The 16212-nt window shown below is 39.1% G+C and overlaps 1 protein-coding gene across 3 annotated transcripts in view; it reads left to right on the top strand.

The window, feature by feature from the left end:
* The first annotated feature begins 403 nt into the window (after nucleotides 1–403).
* Nucleotides 404–16212, top strand: part of LOC148642030 (polyhomeotic-like protein 2) — a 90509-nt gene continuing 74700 nt past the window's right edge. For 2 of the 3 annotated variants that reach the window (XM_088617507.1, XM_088617503.1), the window contains exons 1-2: nucleotides 404–540; nucleotides 13321–13399. The gene's annotated coding sequence lies outside the window, so the exon portion shown is untranslated. Of the gene's footprint in view, nucleotides 549–13320; nucleotides 13400–16212 lie in introns of all 3 variants that reach the window. The other variant, XM_088617504.1, reaches the window with a different exon arrangement.

The raw sequence follows: 16212 nt of genomic DNA, 5'->3' as shown, positions 1-16212 counted from the left end.
GCTGTAAGTCTCTCATCTACATTACAAAGGACTTCTGATCCATTCTAAACTTTTCATGGAATTACCTCAGTACAGTTACAGAGGTCTTTACATTTTATAATTATAGCGCAGCTCTTGCTTTTTCTGTCTCAACGTCACAAGTCTCAGCCAAATTCCATTTTGAAGGCAGAAGCCATAAAATTCCAAGCAAGGGTTAAATCCTTTTGTGTTGCCATGGAGACTGTGCATAGGCCTGCTGTACTACTGACCTGACACGACCGTTCTATAGGAGGAGGAGAGAGGGGGGTGAAGGGAGGGGGGTGTTGTAGGGAGGGGGGTAGGAGGAGTGGTAAAAGGAAAAGCTCGCCTCTCTATTGGCCCATAGAGACACATGATGCCTTTTGGAATGCTAATTCATGTTCGATTTTTTTTTTCCAGCTCCTCCTCTCCCCCTAGTCTATTCCAAGACTGTCGGCTAGAACAAGACCCAGAAATGGTGTAGGATAACAGGAAAGAAACAAGAAACAGAAGCCAAGGAGGGAGACACGGCCTAGGTGTAAGGTATGGAGGTGTGTGTCGGTGGTTTTTGTGAATTCTGATGAGTCTCAGAGCTGCTGGTTGGTACCGTGTTCGTGAAACCTTCCTGGCTGTAGTATTAATCCCAGCAAACATTTTGTGCCAGTGTGTGTCTGAGTGTCTGCATGTGTGTGTGTGTGTGAGCACAGGATCTATTGTAATAAGAGAATATTTTGTGGCTGGCCGATGGAATACAGATCCATAAAGCCGCTGTAAATATCCCAGGCACCTATGGCTAACCCTGTAGGAGTTGTTGAACATTTTACTGTGCTGGGCTTTTGCATGGAAACAATGGATTTCATTATTTCCAGCCTGAATGTGCAGCTCATTAGTAATGGAAGCTAATGGTACATATTTCCCAGTGGGTTAATGTATTGCCTCGCTTCACAGCCAGGGTGCGTGGATTGTCCTCCTAGCTGTCGGCCTCCAAGAAGTGTTTATGCCATGCTCTTTAAACGGCCTGAGCCTCCTCTGCAGAAGGAGATGCGACGGCTCTCCAGAAGGGTTCTCAGCCGGAGACCCAAGGGTCGGGACCCCCAGGAGGTTTATTTTTGACAAGTGCCGCAAGTCATTAATGTTCACAGAAGCGACAGGCTTGTGCCTTGTCCCCAAGGCTGCTGCTCTAACCTAGCTCAGCTCTAAATACTTATACTGTACATGGATACAGTTTATCCCCACCGGAGTGCTGATACAAAGTATACGTGCTGCCTTTCAAATTGCTTGCAATCCATACACATTGGCAGATGGACAACATTTGACTTTTCTGACTACTTTTCATGTTTTCAGCCTATGTGTTTTTATTGGTATGAACGAAGCATAATACCACGGTAGAATATATGGTCTGTGCTGTACTACAGCATTATTACTACTCTATAATGAAGTTTATATGTCACTTAAGTGATTTAGTTACCATATTTTGTACTCTGCTGTTTTTTTGTGTGCATCTATATGAGATATAGCCCAGAAATCTGAGCTAGGTGAACTGTCTTTAACCAAATAACATGGAGGCAACATGATAAAAAGTTGCAGTTTTGTACAGAAACTGTTATGGCAATGCAAAGTTGCAGAGACCAGGGCACATTGTGAAATCATTCCCTACAATGTTGCTACAACCAGAATTAGCAAAATGGTGCTGCAATGTTCCTTGTTGGCATTTTGTAACATTCTTACTTAATGTGTTTAAAACATCGTCAAGTACAGTCTTCTAAATACATATACTTTACACAATGCACATGTGCACAAGTGTTTGAAAACTGGTTACAATGTCATGGTGGAATGTCTCACTTGCACACAACTTAACTTCATCCTTTCAGATGCATTGTAAAATATTTACTAAATCATTTTAACACAACCAAATCACATCCTCACTGCTGCACTTCTAAATGTTGTTGCCACCTATTCAGTTTTCATGGTGCTTTACAAACAATTTTTATTCATGCAATTCATATCAGTTTTAGCTGGCTGTTATATTTTCCACAAACAGTAGAGAGTGAAATTTTCAGTGGTCAAGTCAGTGAAAGAGCATAGCTGACACTGGCCTTTTTCAAATTAGGCAGAAAGAGATGTGTGACCTAGTTCATCTGACAAATGTTTTAAGTGTTCAAATCTGGTTTGAAAAATAGAATTGGCAATAGGCAATGAGGCTTGCAGAATTTTCTGGCAGTATCATAAGGTTTTTGGGTAAAATACAGTCAAATTATTTCAGTTTTTAATGAAAAGTAAAGAAGGAAAAGGTGACGTCCTGCCCTCCAATGTTAGGATTCAAAATATAAACATCATAAAATGAACGGAAGAATTATTATGCACCTGCTTGACATTTCATGCTTTAAATAAATCAATAAAACGCTCTTTAAAAAGTGAATGACTGTGGTGGTCTGAAAGCCTCAGGCAGAAAAATGAAAGCAAAGTAAATAATGGCCATCCATTATCAGAAAGATGCTCATTCTCCTAAGAGTCTGTGCTCCACTGACAATCTAGAGGCAGCAGTGAACGTAGCCAGCATTGAAGGACCAAGGAAGGAAAACAGCACTTGCTGAATGAACAAACGGGGTGAACATGCCACCTCCATCCAGACAGCACCCTAGTCTAGAGCTGAACCCTGTTCCCAAGAGCTCTGAAGCAGTAGTGCTAACTACCAGGCCACAATGCCACCCTGGTGTGAACTGGGGAGTTGAGAAAAAATTAAATTACTATACATGCCAAAGAACGATTGTTCAAAGTACAGTACTGTAGGTATTCATGTACCTGTAAGGAAATATAATGGAGAAAATAGGCTGTTTCAGATGTCAAATGCTCACATTTCCACCCTCTACAGATTTGTAATATTAATTTCTAGGCACAGCTGTGCCAAGTGCAATTGCAGCATATTAATATGGAATAGCCAGCCCTGCAAAAACAACATTCCAGGAGAGTCTTTTTGCCCAAGACCTGAACTGCTGATCTGTGAGCCACAAATTGTGTAAGCATGTTGCTGTCTTACATAAAGATGTGTATTTAAACTCACATGTCACAGTATTAAACTCACAAGAATGTTTCCATTGCTGTGTATAATTCCACAAAAATTGATGACTTTTTTCCCACATTTTTTTAAATGCAAGAGTTTTCTAAGGTTTTTTATTTCCAGTCTTACTGACAGTATCTTAAGGAAAACGTGCAGAGAATGGCTCATAACCAATATTTTTTCACTAATTTTAATGTGCAACAACATCATTGTGTGTGTGTGTGTGCGTGTGTGTGTGTGTGTGTGTGTGGGTGTGTGTGTGTGGGGGGGGGTTATGGTTGCACCTACCCTGTAAATTTTTCAAATATACTTGAATACTTGAAGCAGAATGGGAACATTGCTAGAGTACCTGGACTCTGACAAAAGAACAGGTTCTGCATGGCCATTTCATGGCTTGTCATATTCAAAAGCAAGCGTTCTGAAAGCATCTTGCCTTTCCAGTTATTCCTCTCTGGCTTTTCCAGAAGCAAGGAGACAAAAAGGGTCTTACCCTTGGCATGGCACAGACAAACAACCAAGTGCTTGAATGTAACCCAGCATTCACCCCTATATGTCAAATATTTAGATTATTATTTAACTCTGACCAAAATTAGTCCACCAATACTATTTTCAAACACAAGACTCGATAACAGTTGTAAGGGAAGAATGCCTATAGCATTTTGCGTATAAAGAAAAACTGACACCACTTTATTATAGACAGAGGAGGAGTTCCTTTCTGGCCTAGTAGAAATAGTGGAGATCTCCTCTGTACAGGCATGTGGTCATGCAGGTGTAACACATGCAGCTCCCCCTGCCACTGCTGGGCAATCCCTCCTGTTAGCAGGTCAGGAACCAAGCAGTGCCTTTTTCTAGCCAGCAATGAATTTTTACTGCACCACAAGACCAGCTCCTCTGCCAGGGCAGAGTTTTACACTGCCTTGCTTACAGAGGTGAATGCCTTGAGCTGTATAGTTGGCTTAAAGCATGAGCCCTGTTACACAGGTAGCCCTAAGAAGTCCACTTGCCTGGTTATGATTATGGCAAGAGGCAGGGAAAAATAAGGAAAATACAGTGATCAATGCCACCATCCTGGCAGATCCCTTTCCAGACCATATTGCTGCCAGCACTTTAACTGTCTCCATGCAAACACATGGCCAGAATTGCTGTACTAATGGGCTGCTGTACTAATTTGCAAGGGCAGCAAGTACGCTTAACATCTCATCCATCTCAACCAACACAGTCGACAGTGGATGCACGAGTTTCTCAATTATTCTGGTCTTTGAAGCCCTCGTTTCTTTACTGCTTATACAGTAGATAATTTCAAGACTTACTGAAGTCTGGATTGAAAACATCTCCATCAAGTATTCATTAGTATTACAGCAAATATATATTAATTGTAAGTCACCCTGGATAAGGACACCTGCTTAAATATAAAACACAGGTACTGGCATTGGCTATAGTTGCCCAGCACTGATCATTTATGAAATTATAGATTTATTGATTTTGTAAAATAAAGTTAAAGCTAATATGCTGATATGTCTGAAAATGTGCTTCATAATTTAAAGGCACCAGAGGGGATTGATATTCTAACCTTTACAAAACTGAACATTGGGTGCTATATTCCCTCTCCAACATATAACTGAGAAAACTCCATGGCTCTCTAGGTGTGTAATTTGATTCAATTCCTGACCTACTGCAATTGTTTGTTCTGAAATACTAATAGTCTTAGTGCCCTTATTAAAACTTTGCCTTTCATCAGGTGGACACTTCTAGAAATACTGCTGTGTGCCGTGTAGTGCTTATAGGGAGATTCACAAACAGTCAACCTTCAATACCTCAGTAGCACTCTACTGCATTTATTTTGACAGAGACTTCAGTTATTGGAATATCTCCCTCTTTGACGACTATTAAATCCCTCTATTAAGAACTTCCATCTGAAAGACTAGTTACTACAAAATATGATCGACTTGCAATTCTGCAATCATGGTGCCGTACCAACTGCTAACCCATACCTACTGTTTGATCAAAAGGATCCGTCTTTTCCTCCAAGATAATTAATTCTTATCTCCTGCATAGGCTTTCATCTCTGGAGGCCATGATTCAAATACAGTTCAAGTCACAGTAGAATAGAGGTTCACAGTCTAATGATAGCCCCCTGTGGGCTGTTTCACCAAACCACTGCACAAGGAGAAATCTTTTCTAGACTACAGATACAAGAGTAGATCAATTGGTATCTCGTCACAGGAGGGTTGAAGCACACTGGACTTTCTTTGTAGAGTAGTGACTCTGTACATTCTCTCCTATTATACAGTACCCTCAAAAAGTATAGGAACAGCAAAGTTAAAACCGTTTTTCTTGCTTTATAAATGGGATTTATATTTACAATATACTGTAGTATGCTTTTTTTGGTAATTCCATACATATATTTGATTGTATCAGAATAAAATCAGTTTGTACGCTGAAAATAAACATTGAAATCAAAACATTCCAGGAATATGCCTCGAGACTTTGCTGTATCCATATTTTTGGAAGACGCTGTACAGTACATAAAGTATCTCTCTGGAATGGTTTATGGTGCTTCAGTGTGGATAGGCAGATATTTCACAACATTAGCTTTACCAAAACTATGTGCAAATGTTTGCACAGAAACATTCCAGACACTACAGACAGTAGAAATCATGGTACCATATAGGAATTTTACTTTGCATTTTTTATTCTTATAAAAACTGTTATAAAGATGCTGCACTTCATTCATAAGTGTCATTTGTCCTCACTTCTATGTAAAGCGCTTTGAGATCCTTCAGGATGAAGGATGAAGGTTGAAGTGCTACTGAAGTGCAATTAATTCTTTATTATTATAAACTCTAGCACATAAGACAGCAAGCTACTGTAAGTAGCTGATTTTCTGCTTGCTTTACTCTGGGAAATGACAAGTAGTTGGGACTGAGAGCAATGTTTAAGTTTGGAAAGGCCTGAATAAGCGAGTCTGTGCTTGTAGTTCTGCATTCAAGGTTACACTTTAGTTAAGCATGAGACACAATCTCACCAACATGTGAATGGGTTACACTGACAAAAAACAGTTTATAGGACAACGGACTGTTCAGTTTGGCTTCCCACAGTTGTTTCCAATATAAGTGGGAGAAGGCTACAACATCATTCAATACACAAAACCTCTTTAATTTGGAGTGCCACCCTGTCTGTTAATGAGCCACACATTTCCATTTAAGCCTGAAACATAAATCTCAGTGATACTATGTGAAGCATAAAGGTGCCCAATGGATCTTTTGCACAGTTGGAAAGAATAATCCATTCGTACAGCTATTTCCTTTAATGTGGATAATTATGACAACAAATAACTGGTGGCAAGTGAAAATAGTCTATTGAATAATGTTCAGAATGCTGAAAGGTACTACATTATTCTTAGAAACTATGACAATTTTGTAGCTATTTAAAAAAAGCTTTTGGGGTTAATTGGGACTAGTGTACAAGGTGGACAACTATGGGTCTAAAGAGCTGAAAGAGATCAAGTGAAGTGTCAGGGCTTGGTCTGTAATACAGCCAAGAAATTACTTTCAACTTCCTTTCCTACTGATCTCTTTCTTACTGCAGCACTGCAGCTGTGCTAGAACATAGGTTGTTTGTGGATATGTGCAGTCTGAGATTCATAAAATTGTCCAGAGGACTGGTCTATGCCCTGTAAATTATTAGTTAAGTAACACAGAAGAAAAAGCACTGGATTTGAATTTGGCAGCATGCAAATGACTGTAGATTGAAGGATTCAGTACGAAAGCTTTATGTGGCACACAGTAGCAAAGGAGCTAGCGGCTTCCCAAGGATTATTGTGGTGTGCAGAAAGAGAGGTGTGCATTTGTTTCAGAGGCAAACACCTGATTGGAAGACATAGGAGGGGGCAGGGGATTGGAACTTTTAGGAGGCATGGAGCTGGACTGAAAAGGGAGAGGTAGATTCCTCCTAATGTGTGTTGGTGTCCAAAACCAAATCAAAGAAGAAAAGGGCCAAGGTGAAGTCCTGCATGGGCCATGTGTGATAAGGGTGTCTGGGGTACAGTGATAGACGGAAACAAAAACTTAAGACCCCAATCCTTTCCAGGGTTAAACGGTTTCTGAAGCTTTATTGAGAGAAGGGGGGATGGGATTCTTGTAATTGTACCATTTAGGAATTATATCAGGCATTTTAATCCGACATTAGTGGTCCATTTGCATAATGCAGTAGTCCACCCCTCCCATGTGTCACCCCCCTTAGCTTCCAGCCAGACAAGTGAAGTGTCAGGACTTGATCATGCCTCCCTGCCAGTATAACTGTAGCACTGCCAAGAAATTACAATGCAACTCCCCTTCCTCCTGATCTCTTCTGAATGTTGCACTTACAGTACATTTAGGACATTTTTGCACTCAGTCACATCTAAAAGACCATTGTCACTTTGGCATTATATGGACCTTTTCAAGAAATAAAAGGTTTTTATGCACTAAAATATGCACAATTCAGATCTTACGGATTGGATCAAATGTTTTAAGCCAAGGTATTAGAGATACATTCAGGCAGTTTTCCGAGTTGACTGCATTAACCTAGCTGCAGTGCTTATACACACGGTAACAGAGAGGGCAACATTACACACAAGAAGAAAAATAAAACATCAAAATGTTCAAAGGCTTAACCAATAAAAATACCCACTCTATACAGTCATATGCAAATGCTGACTTCCAGAGGTTTTTTGTATTTTTCAGCTTAATTCATATTTAAATGCTTAACAGTATTCCACTTCTGCACAGTGTAATAGCTTCAATATTCCACATTAATGTGCCTATGTTCGAAGACTCAACAAAGGAAAAGCAGTTCTCACTAGAGATCAGTTTGGTTACAACTTCCAGGTGTTTCTTTCCTCCTAGTGCACTTTGCTTCATATGCTCCCAGCCAAGTTTCTCCCTAAGAGGCTGATAGGCAAACAGCTGTCTGAAATAAATCTACACTCTTCACAGACGCCAAGCCTGGAGTGATAGGTCTGTACTCTCCAGTCACCTGGCTGGAATTGTTGATTTCCTGACATATTTTCCACATTTTCTAGAATTTGTATTTTTTCTCAGACTTTTACTGATTTCCCAATAGAAGTTCATGACTGTATCTTCTTGAAAGGGAACACAGAAGAAGAGTTTTAAAATTGCAGCATCGTAATTAACATACAGTATTCTGTGTCATGCTATTGACTTCACTGGAAAAAAATCAAAATAACAAAAAGCTGAAGATTATTCTCCTAAAATTGGTTCCTATTGCTTGACTTCTAAGAAAATAGTCTACTCCACACTGTATATTGGCCAGTCTCCACAGAATATTCTTTTCACTGTTCAAAAGTATTGCAAGTGGAAAACCTGTAGCAGTTTAATCTTATCTATGATTACTTTATGTGCAGGCAAATGTTACAAGCATTCTAAAACATTAATGCTTACTAACAGCTAGAATTTTCTGATACATACTTGTTGGCTTTTTATCTGTCCAAATTTTTAATACAGTGTTAATTTTTTTTTCTGTAGATGTGTGTGCATGCATAATAGAGTGTTTCACAATGAAATGGCCATTGTGTTCAGGAACACTGAACTGTATCAGGAAATATACTGTACAATGAAAATGTGTCCATTTCCAGAAACAGGCTGGGTCATCTCAAAGATCAAAATTTAACTAGTGATAAAATCCACACACCTACATTGTATGGTAGGAAAACTCTGGACGGTTCCTTCAGTTACATTACACTACAGTTACACTAGTCTGCAGCACATTTGATTCAAATTTCTTTGAAAACAACAACAAAAAAATACTAAGCAAATACTTAATGTACATTGTGGAATGGGCAATAAAATCCCTTTCCAATCTTCGGATAACCTGCAAAATCAAACCTAATCGCATGCTGTAATATTAACATTTTTTTTAATAATAAAAAAGACCTGAATGGGACTGGTTTCAAAACTGAATGGCTAGGGAAAACATACTGTTTTTAAACGCATAAATCTTACTCTGGTGTTCTGATTGCAGACAGATATTTGATAGCCACAAGGGCTGTTAAGCACAGAGACACGTGGGTTAGGATCCTATGATATACCATCAGCCCCCAAGGCCACAGCATGAGAGAATCTTCTGCACAGTTATTTTCTTCTTACAATGACCTTTAACATTTGGTTAATTTTTAGAGTTTCTTGTGCAGTATCATTCAAGAGAGATGCCTATTAGTTCCCGAGCAGTCCATGGGCACAACAAATGAACAATAACTCGACTCTTAATTCATTTACAAATCCTTCCCACAGCAAAAATAAAATACAACAAATTCAGATGCTGTAAATCACAAAGAAAAAAGGGCTCTGCTCATTTAAAATGGAACCACTGTGCTGCAGGTCTTTTGGTCAATTAAACCCGAGTTATTTAAAAGGCTAATTACCACTGTCTGTCAAACAAATGTCTACAGTTTCTTTTGAGAAGTTTTTGCTTATTACTCATTGCAGATAAAGTAGATAAGTAAAATGTGCTAGGCACATGACGATGACCACATGCAATCCAGACTTTTGTTAACAATGAACAAAAAATATGGAAGGTGTTTGACTATAAGGCTCATTAATCAATATTATGAGTAAGAATCCCATACCTGACTAATTGGGAAGGCCAGAGAGAAAGGAGGTTTGATTCATGCACTGTAAACATGGCACAGCTACAAATGCTACTGCAAAAAAAGCAAAACTTCTGCTATTTTACAATCTTTGCTCTTAATCCCCATGAATTATAGAAGAAGCACTCACTGGCTGTAAGACACTTAATTACAGTACTTTAGGTGTTTTTAACTCCAGGATGAACTTGTCCTCATTGATCCTCATACTCATTGTCTTAGGGCTGATCTCAGACATTTCTTGGAACTAAACTTGTTTCTCCAGAAAGAGAAGGAAACATGACAGTTTTTAGCAAAATTTTAGCAAATTGCTCATTTGAGGGAACTGTTGTGTCTCCTGTGTAAGTGATTTTTTTATTTGCATTTCCTATAACTGACTTTAGCTATTTATGGAGGAAAAACTGACTGGAAAACTCACAGCTTTACATATTCAACATTAAAAAACATTAACTAAGAGGTGGACTCTAGTTGTGTTCTAGTCTTCTAATGGGAACTAATATGTAGTAATTTTAAAATAAACTAACAGACAGGGACAAATGTAAAATAAACACGTGTGCAAAAAACAGTTATATACAGTAGTACCTCTAATCATTGTCTGAAATTCAGTACAGCTGTAGAGTGAAAAACTCCTTGTGCTGGAGATGACTCATTCACTGTCACTCAGTAGTAGTGTATGTGTCAAACAAAGTAAAAGATGAAAAGAAATTATTCTAACTTTCTATTACCCTGGAAAATATGCCCTACAGTGATGCATACTCAACTGGAGATCATATTAGCAGTGCTACAGTTTTGCCATTTTCAGTTTAGTGGTTTTCATAAGACAGCTGTAATAATTTGTGAGGGATATTAATTGCACGACACTTTGGCACCAATACAGATGAGAATATTTACTGTAAATCATGTATTGAGGGTTTCAACTTGAGAATACTTTCTAAGTTCCTTTTGAGCCATTTTTTCTGGTAAAAAAGGGAAATAACGTCCTCATGTTTCAACACTAGAAAGAAAATGATCAATATTTATTGCAATCTTTAAAGAAGCCTTTTTTTTATCAGTTTTGTACTCCAGCCATAAAGTGCAGGAGAACTACAGTGAGTTGAAAAACTATTCATACCCTTACACAATCTGATGCATGACAGCTTGAAATAGCAAATAATGTTTGTTGTAGACCAACCTACTCCACACAATCAAAGCAAAAAAAATATAAACAGATAATTAATGGAAAATGGAACAGTCGTGATGACAAAATAATTCAAATCCTTTATTGTGGAAACCCTGACTGGCGCACAAAAAATACTTAACTAGTCACACAATTAAGTGAGTGTCCCCTAGCTGTGTACAATAATGATTCAGAAGATTTCAGAATTAATACACCTGTCTCTGTAAGAATGCCCAGCAAGGAACTGAATTTTGAACAAAGATTCAGCCATAAGGACTAAGGATCTCTCAAAATAACTCAGGGATAACTTACAGAGGCACAGACCACGGGAATTTTATAAAGATTTCAAAGGAATATTGAGTATTCCTTTGAGCACGGTGAAACTGATCATTGAGAAATGGAAGATATGTCATACTGTACCAACTGGCCACTGTTTAAATCAGGCAGTCTGCAAGGCCAGCAGTGACTTTGATACTGTATTTCAATGACTGAAACAGGACAAAATGTCCATCAATCAAAACTGACTTGTATGGCATAATTGCAAGATGCCACTTAGTACTTGAAAAAAATCTCTGATACTGCATGGAGTTTGCATCAAAGTATTTGAAGCAAAATTTGTTTTGTGGTCAGATGAGACAAAACTGGAACATTTTTGTCTAAAAGCAAAATGTTATGTCTAGTGCATTCACCAGTACGCCATCCCTGCTGTCAAGCATTGTGGTGGAGGCATTATGTTATTATGGGGCTGCTTCTCATCAGCAGGAACTGAAAAGCTTGTCACGACAGAGAGAAAAAATGGATGGAGCAAAGTACAGGCAAATACTAGGAGGAAACCTGTTTCAGTCTGCTAAAGACTTAACACTGGAGTGAAAATGCAGTTTCAGTACGATAATACTGAATAATTTAATCCGAAACACAAGGAGTGGAGTGGCCTAAAAATAAGAAAGTAAATTCCTTTGAGTCGTCCAAAGTCTGGACTTGAATCCTACTGAGAATTCAATTCAATTCAATTTATTTTATAAAGCACCTTTCACAACAAGGTTGCCCCAAGGCGCTTAACAAAGCAAGTGACCATACTGTACATGTTGTGAATACACAACTGAAAAGACCAGAAGACAACAGAGGAGAGGAACCAAAAACCCCTTAGTAAGGAGAAAAAAAAAACCTTTAGGGGTCCAAGGTCAACTGGCTGCCCAGCCCCTTTGGTGAGAATTGGTGGAAACTTCTTGAAAACTGTTATATACAGTATATAAGCAAAGCCCAGGCAATTTGAAAGAGGCTGAGTAAATCTGCCAAGAAGAATGGGCACAAGGTGGATGGAGAATCTGCCAAGGTGGTGCAAAGTGGACAGAGAAGTACCCAAACAGACTTGCTCCTGAAAAGTGGTGTCAAAGGTTCTTCCACCAAAATATTCTGTTCACAGATTGAAAAATGAAATTTATTGCAAAGTATTCACGTTTGCTTTTTGCTGACATTTCCAGTACCTTTGTCATGCTCGTCATTGTGGAGCAGGGACAAGCCTGTATTTACAAGGTAGCCGGCCTTCTCTTATTCAGCACTTGTTACCATGGTAATTAAGTTGACAGGAGTCTTATACCACCTGGAGACAATTACCCAACTGCCTGCCTCAGGTGGTTCAAGACTACATACCTATGGTCTGGCAGTGCTTGGGATCACGGTCATATAGTTCGCTTGGTCTTTATCTTTGTCCTGAGTTCTGAGTTCTTGCTGTGCTTGCTTCCTGAACTCTGGACCCTGCTTCACCCTGTCCTTGTTCAGTTGACCCTCTTGTGGTGCTTTGTACTGTGTCACTTGGTTTTGAACTTTGCTTGTTCCTGTTTACGGCTCTGGACTGTGCTTGGCTGTGCTTGGCTTCGCTGCCCCTGTCTGTCTCCACTGCAGGCTGCCAACACCATGCTGCTCACGCAAGCTGCTGTGTGCCTGTGTTTCGCTGCTTCTCTGCTCTTGGCTTTTTTTCACAAAATACATACTGTATCACTGCTTCACCGCCTCCAGCAGCAACACACTGCAACCTTATCTTACTCTTAGAAATCTTCAGCTTCAGCATTCTGGCTTTGAAAAAATTATTCTGTTTATTGCTGTGTAAGCATTATTTTCTAATTGTACAAAATGGGACACCATAGAAAGGATCTCAATACTCTTGCAAGAGAGCACATGCACAAGATGTTTCAGTGCTGCAGTGGAAATATTTACATTATGAAAGTGAGGATGAAGAGTGAGAAACAAAGTGGATGAATTTGCAATTGAATTTACATCCAGATACAAAACAAACTTATCGTGGTTAAAATTGAAAGAGCCATGTACACTATGGCTTAAAATCACATTTCTGAAAAGGCTGCTGAGACCCTCTTGCAACCCCACTGCACTGTTGTCTCCTCACAGGACAAATGTCACGACTGTGAGATAAATGTTGTAAGAATATGGATTTGCTTCCTCTGTCTGCAGGTGTAAGAGGGAGAAGGGAAGACAAGACGCCTGGGAGCTAAACACTGCAGAAGCAGAACATCTGGTTCCTCCTCCAGCTGTAAGTTCTGCTCATCACACCCGCTCTGTCCATACGAGTCTGTCCACCTTTAAAGCATCAGAGCCAACTGACTTCATGGATAGTTTCAGAGTTTAAAGTTCAAAGGTTGTCCCATTGGGAAAAAAAATGACTCCACATTTTCTTAAACATCTTGCGTCTTAGTGTAAAGAACCGCTTGAATGGATTCAGCAATACAAATTAAAAAGATGAAAGTTTCTTTTTTTTTATTAAACCAAGGCTCAAGTCCAAACTCTCCTGCCAAACTCAAAATTCAAACCCAGTTCTTCATAGCAGACTTCCATTAGGTTGATGCAAAAAAGCTTCAAGGAAATTTAGTTATTACACAGTTGGAAATTGAAGACAGGTTCGTTGATAGACGTTTGATTTAATCCAGGCCATTGCATTATACAGTTAGCACAGTTCATTTGGTGTACTATAGCAGAGGGTTTTGAAAAGCCACATTTGACATCTGCATTGACTCTCCCGTTGCTCCATGTAAACATTATTTTTAAGGAGTTGGATAAATAATGTTTTAGATACAATAGGAATGACCTAGATAGACGTACTGTATACACATTTATCCTCTAATTAAAAGGTGTTACCTGCAATTTACTGAATCGTCAACTATCAATAGAAAAAAAAAGACCTCATCATAAATTTTCTTTTAGTGCACGTGAGGATAGTACTCCCAGAATTAATTATAATAAATGAATATATTTATTATACATATAATAGCCAACATTAGATACTCAGTGCATGATGAGAACAGTCATCAGTGATCAGATCAAAGAAGTCACAATGTAAATAATAAAAAGCACTTATGTTTTATAAGCCTTATTTAAAAAAGTACACACAACCATATTCCCAGACTCAAAATCTTAAATTAGCATGTTTTATTAAAAATCCCCCCCAAAAATTTTTCAAATAAACCCTAATATATTTTTCCATGTACTTCCGTCTATACCAATTTATTGACACTTATGCTGAAGGTTTCTGTTCTGCAGATTTAAAATGCCCAAGAAATGAGTGTATAGAGTTGAAAAGCAGGTTTAAAAGTCTTGTCAGCCTACTGTTTCTCCAATTAGAGTTTTAAAGAAGTCTCTTGCTACTCCTTTCAAGTTTCAAGTGGTTTTATGATCACAAGCTTTGCTGTAAAATATTTTGGGATCCTATCTGTGATGAGAGGTGCTGTATACGGAGACATTATTGTTAATACATTTGGAGGCCTTTAATGACATGCCATGAGTTGGTGTCCCACTGGACTCCTGGAACATGAGGCGGAGTGGGGGAGGGCTGAGAAACAGTGTTGTGGCTGGGGCAGCTCTGTTGTCACATGCACATTTATTTCTGCAGCTGTACTTGGAAGCTCGGTCACTATGCCTTTGATCTCTAGTAATTAATAATGACTGTCTGTCTGATGTCATTGCAAAGATCCTGTCATTCTGAAGAGGAACTGGGGAGGAAAGGAGTGATGTCTGCAAATCACAGGGACAGGATTACCAGGGGCCATGGCCTTATATATATTGTTTGTAATCCAGGTCTCCCTTTTGAGTAACAGATCTCTCTCTAACCATGCTACTATCAAAGTTTTGCAACTACAAAGGGTACAAGGAGGTTTTCTTGGGTCTGACATGGTAATTTGAACCCCAAAAGCAGGAAACATTTGATGTGATTTTGAAGCTTGAGTTTCAGTGTGGTGAATTTAAACACTCAACATTAAAACTTAAAATACCTATATCTTTATTGTCCTTATTCCAATCAATCAGAATAATCCATGGTGCTTAGCATACACCCTGTAACTAAATTTAGCTTGCCATTAACTTTCAGAGCACGAGTTAAATTCATGGCTGATTCACCATAAGGAAAACTCAAAGGAACTTTTCAGTTCAAACCTTAGGAAAACAATGATTATTCATTCAGCCCTTTACCATGTGATTCCTTATTGAAAACAGTGAGATTTATGTGCTATTTTTTAAACAGGAGGTGCTGCCAATGCAGAAGCTCTTTCCAGACTTAGCGTAAATCACTGCAGAGTTTTTAGCAGTGGTTACTGTGTTCTGATACTCTTACATTTGAATTCGTTTGGTTATATATCACCAAACCACCTTGGCCCTGCAAATAATGTTTAATCCCATTTAGTTCTTTCTTCGGGCAAAACCAAAGAGTCCCACAAAGTCTGCTGTTTAAAATAGAGTCATTTATCTCCATCCCATATTCCCATACCCATCTGCAAGAACCAGTGAAGCCCACTGGATTCTACATTGTGCAGAGTTGTGCAGAATGCAAGCCAGGAACCCTCACTGTGCTAGCAGGGGCTAATTCTATCAAGGCTTACAGTATTAGCCTTGCAGTGTTGCCATTGCTTATCATCGTGAGTGGTTTCTAATCCCAGCGTTCCTTCATTCTTCAAACACTATCACAAGCAATACCACTCCTGTCTTTGGACAACAACAAAGAATGCACAAAGAAAGATTTGTATTCCGATAAATAGCTCAGGGCCAAATTAAAAGTAAAGTACAACTCCCCTAGGATATTAATTGAGCTTTTTTCCCCTTTTTTTGGCAGTGCGGGTATTTGTTTTGTAATGTTAGCTGGTAGTGCCTCCCTAGGGTGTCAGCTGCGTGTGGTGGGGCAGGGAGGCAGTTGTACAACGTGCTGCTGCCCCTTCTGGCCTCCATTCTTTGCAGAGGGAAAAAAAAGGGAGAAGAAATGCTTGTTTGGGAGGAAGCCAGGAGCTTATAAACTGGTCTTACGAGCTTCTTTGTACTGGACTGCTGAACTGTTTGAGACAAGTCCATTAGAGCCAGACTACC

Source organism: Lepisosteus platostomus, chromosome 23, assembly GCF_059453375.1.
Source record: "Lepisosteus platostomus isolate fLepPlt1 chromosome 23, fLepPlt1.hap1, whole genome shotgun sequence".
Lineage (NCBI taxonomy): Eukaryota > Metazoa > Chordata > Actinopteri > Semionotiformes > Lepisosteidae > Lepisosteus > Lepisosteus platostomus.
This window is presented reverse-complemented; position numbering and strand designations above follow the sequence as displayed.